This window comes from Nestor notabilis, unplaced genomic scaffold (genome assembly GCF_000696875.1).
Source record: "Nestor notabilis isolate BGI_N333 unplaced genomic scaffold, ASM69687v1 scaffold19127, whole genome shotgun sequence".
NCBI classification, from domain to species: Eukaryota; Metazoa; Chordata; class Aves; order Psittaciformes; family Psittacidae; genus Nestor; species Nestor notabilis.
The window spans coordinates 18,118-22,808 of record NW_009937119.1 but is presented as its reverse complement, the minus strand read 5'-3'; positions in this window follow the sequence as shown (position 1 = coordinate 22,808).

The following is a 4,691-nucleotide window of genomic DNA, read 5'->3' as shown; positions in this document are numbered from 1 at the left end:
GCCATCAATGGGGAATCCCTGCAGAATGGGAGTGCTCTCAGTGGGTGTCCGAAGCTTGGATGGGAAGCCCAATGCTATTCAGTGTTTCCATCAATGGTCTAGAAATAGATTAAAAAGCCCTGCTGAGAAAAACGCCGGGGCCAGGGAAATGAGAGGGGCAGGAGACACGGACAAGGTCAAGACAGCTGTAGAAAACTTCATAAGCTGAGTCCCGGGCAAATAAAACATGGTTGAATGTGGGCAGCTGTGAAAGGATCCCTCCGCTGAGCACAGGGCCCTTCTGCTGGAAGCCCGCACTCTGGCAAGGAGAGACTTGGGGGTGAGTTAAGGAGGCAGGAGGGACTGCATGGGAGCAGCAGGGGATGTCCTCACTGTGACAGGGCTGGGTGATGCAGGAGAAGGGGTTCCAGAGTCTGCATTTCAGAAAGGATGCTGAGAAATTAGGAAGAAGGTGGATAAGAGTTAAAAGTGACCCTTGCTTTGCAGGGGATGCCTGAGAACCACAGCTTCCTTCGCCAGTTCAAAGGAGCCCTAGAGAAGCCTCGATTACAGTGCTTAAGCAGCTTCATGGGTGAGAGATGATCAGGTATTAGAGAGCTTTTCATCTCCCAGAGAAAGACCCAGCAAGATTTGATGGCCTGAACTGAATTCACATGAGAAACTGGAGCTGGATTTCTCTGTGGAAAGGGGGGGACTGAGGGGGTGGCGAGTTGGATGCACCAGGATGCATGTGGTTGAGTGCTGGGGTTTGGCATGCTCCCACCCCCATGCTGCCATCCTTCCCTGGAACCTTCCTTGCTTACTGCTCCTCAGGGCTGCGCTGGACCTGGGGCAGTGAGAGAAGTGCTGGGGGATTCTCTCACACCCAGCAGCTCACAACCGCATTCCCCAGCTCAGGGGGGACAGCCTGGGGTGAGGAGGAAGCACCCATCCCACCCGCAGCTCCTGCCATGCTGGGGAAACACAGAGCTGATCCCTTCCAGCAGCACAGGATCGCTGTGTGCTTGCTCTGTCCTCATGCCCTGAGAAAGTGGAGCCAGTGCTGCCCTGTTCCAGCAAAGACAGCCAGGCAGCTGCCCCTTTGTAGGCTGGAAGGGGTGAATTCCCCTCAGGCTGATGCTCCCTCCTGGTGCCTCGCCATTTTCTGGTCCTCCAGCAGGGCTGAGTGATGTTGGGAGAGCCATGGGCTCCACCTGAAGCCCCCTCTCTGCCTTTTGCACCTCCCTTTGCCCACACTGAGGAGCCCAGTCCCTGCACTTTGCCAAGGGCCAATGTCAGGTACTTTCGGATTTACTTGGGAGCATCAAACAGGTGAAAAAACAAACTGAGCATCCCTGGCTACACAGGGAGGGAATCAGCCTGCAAAGTCTTTCAACAGAGCGTAGAGGCCAATGAACCAAACCAGCTCATTTCTCCCTTCTTCATCAGCTGATAGTGTGCCCCTGCCTTATATCCCCTCGAAACTTCCACAGCTGAGATGCCAGCAGCGTTTTGGTGCACAACTTGTATCAGCCCGCAGCTGAGGCTGGTCTCTGGGATGCTGTCCCCAAGCCTGGGATGCTGTACGCTTCCCAGCTCCTGGTGCATGCTTTCATTTCTGCCTGGAAGAGCCAGCAAATGCTAGTGATAGAGGAACTGCTCTCAGCCTTTGGTCTAAGGGATGTGGGGCCATGTCCAAGCAGCATGTTGTGCACACAACTCTTATGTGGTGTGATTCGCACAGCCTCCCTATGAGCCCTTCACTCCCACCTGTAAGAGCTGCAAAGGATATTTCCTGGTTAGTTCCCTGCCAGGTTGGCTTGGGAGCCGCTAGCCTCCCAGCATCACTTCTGCAGGGAGATTCGGTTCAGCTTCAGCACTGACAATATTCATCTCAAATTAATTCTTCTCTTTGTAGTGACTCGCTGCTTCCCCACAGCGAGGCTGGCCTGACCCAGAGCTGATTTTCGATGGCTGGAGGGCTGTTAGCATCCAGCATACCCTTCTAACAGCAGAGTTGTGCCTGGGTGAGAACTGGCGTCTCTCCGGCCTGGGCAGTTTCGGGCTGAAGCGCACTAGATGGTGCTGTTCAACCTTTGGCTGCGATTTAAAAAGCCTGAGAGGTCGTCAAGTGGTGCCGAATGCCGGTGTTATTAAAAACCTTTTTGAAACTGGAGGACGAACAGAAATACCCTGAAGTATGAGGTCCTGCACCGATCACTGACAGAAGCAAAGGGCAGCTTGCCCTTAGAGGGGTATGTACTGCCTTCCCTCCTTGTGCATGGAGCACCCTCATTTCTGAGGCAGGAGTCAGGGCTTGGCTACATGAGCAGTGATGGCAGAGAGGTTGCTAAGAAAGAAAGGTTCCGGAGTGGAAGATGAGGCTGGCAGCTCTCTTTGGACTTCTGGAAAGATGGCCCTTGCAGAGTGGGAGGAAGAGCATGTACTAGCAGCCAAGATAAAAACATTGGCGTTGTGGCACCAGGAACCAAGGGCACCCTGTAGAGCTCAGCTGGGATGAAGCACCACAGCCCAGTGGCAGGGGATGAACAAGCGGAGCCACAGGACACAACTGGCAGAAGAGCAAAGCAGAGAAGTGGCCACAGATAGAGCTGGGCTGGGAGCTGGAAGGCAGCTCCTGCCCCACCGATCAGGAGGGACAGAGCACATCTCTGCATAGGCAGCAAGGATGCTCCTGGGCAGCCCTGCCAGGACTGGGGTGAGAGCTGAAGCGGGTGATGCCGGTTGCAATTCTCACAGCATCCCTTCTTGCAGAAGGCACTGGACTAGAGATATCTCCCCACCCTGGTGGTGTCAGCCACACAAGGCACCCATGGAGCAGTGGGAGCAGCTTTCCAAGTGCCCAGGGTGCAGGACCCATGGGCAGCCTGAGTGTGCCTCTTTCTTTGGATTCCCCACCCAAAAAAAAGGCAAATGCACCCAAATGCCTTTGGTTTACTGCCAGGATGAAGCACCATTAGGACACCAAACTTAGACCTTTCTGCACAGATGCTGCTGTTTTTATAAAGCTCATGTCTAAGCTTGCTGTTCCAGGCAGGTGGGAAGGCTGCAGGCTCCACTGCTGTTGGTGCTCTGGTCCTTCCCCTCCATCAAAATCAGTTTCCCAATTAACTCCTGTTCTCACATGGATGCTCTCTTGCAAACCCCCAGGGTATGCCAGGATTCCCAGGCCTCCTTCCCTGCAGGTACAGGGCTGGAGCAGGTGGACGGACAGAGGTTTTACCACTCACTGCATTAGAACTCCAGCCCTTCACTCGGGGTGGCCTCCATCCAGGAATGTAAGGGCAGGAGGGCCTGGACCAGCTCAGGCAGCAGTCTGACATGGTTTCTGCAGCTGCCAGCATTTGCCCACGGTGGTGCAGGTGTCTGTATGGCAGAGGGAAGACCCCGCACATTACCCTGAGCTCCTGCAGCATCACAGCACCCTGGCTTGTTCTCCCCAGGGTCTCTCATTCTGCCTTTAGCTCTGGGAGCATCCCTGCATGGTGTTTTCCCTCGTGCCTGCTTCCCCCAGCTCTGCTCTGCCTTCCTCTGCTGGGTTACGAAGCCCCAGACCTGGTGTTTCCCAAAAAACCATTACAGATGAGCTCATGCCATGCCTTGGGAGGCTGCTCTGGATGAGCTGATCACCCGCCATCCTGTGGCTTTCCTGCCACCAGCCCTCAGACCATCCGCAGCTCCTCTCTTGACTGTCAGCCACCTCTAGTGATGCCAGGACATGTTTTGGGCTCGGGACTGGAGTTTTGGTCAAAGCTTTCCCCATCTTCTTTCTTCTTCCATCTGACTGGCCAGGAAGAGTCACAGCAGCTCACGGCCACTCTCCTCTGTTCGCCTTGCACCTTCCGTAACACCAGTAATAGCTAATAACAGTAGCAGCTAATGTTCCTCTGTCCCTGGCTGCATCAGACCCCAGCTGTTCAGACGGGCTTCTCTTCTCACCTCTTCTGTACCAGCTCCCCAGATAGCCCGTGGGCTCCCATCCAGCTTTTTGCCTAGAAGTTTCCCTCTCCCAATTCATGCTCCGGTCTGGAAACCCAGCCTGCGTACAGCAGCACAGGGTATGGGTTTCCTGTTGCTCCTATACACTGATAAAAGGTTGGTGGCTGCCATGGATAACCAGTCAGCTATTTCTCTCACACAGCGATGATACCTTGGGGCAGGTACAATCTCCTTCTAGAATATCATCTGTAATTGATGATGCTCTAGGGATTGTATGAAACCTGTGGCAAAAGCTATAGGACTGAGGCTACAAGTGGGATTTAAGGTTGAAATTCAAGTCCTTAAACCTTAGAATCACCTGGGCAGGGACTCTCCCAACCCTCCCCATCTGGCCCTGTGCTGCTTGTGGGGAAGGGTTGCCCATGTCTGGCACAGCAGAGACCCTGCCAGACCCCTGCTGCATCCAAGACTTTACAACTGCCCTGGTGTTGATCAACCATCTCTGCCAAAAGCCATTGCACACACGCTCCCCCAGCATCACCAATGCCCGATGCTCTCCATGACCATCTGCTGATGCACCCCTTGGTGGCACCCCATCCGCGTGCCTTCCTGCACCCACCTTTGAGGTCCGCCCTGGCCTGGTGCCCTGCACGCCTGCCTCTCCATGCTCCGGACCACCAGGCTTGCTGCTCCTCTTGGGGGGCCAGGGGAGGGATGCCATCCGCATGTGTCCCAGCAGCACCACTCTGCAG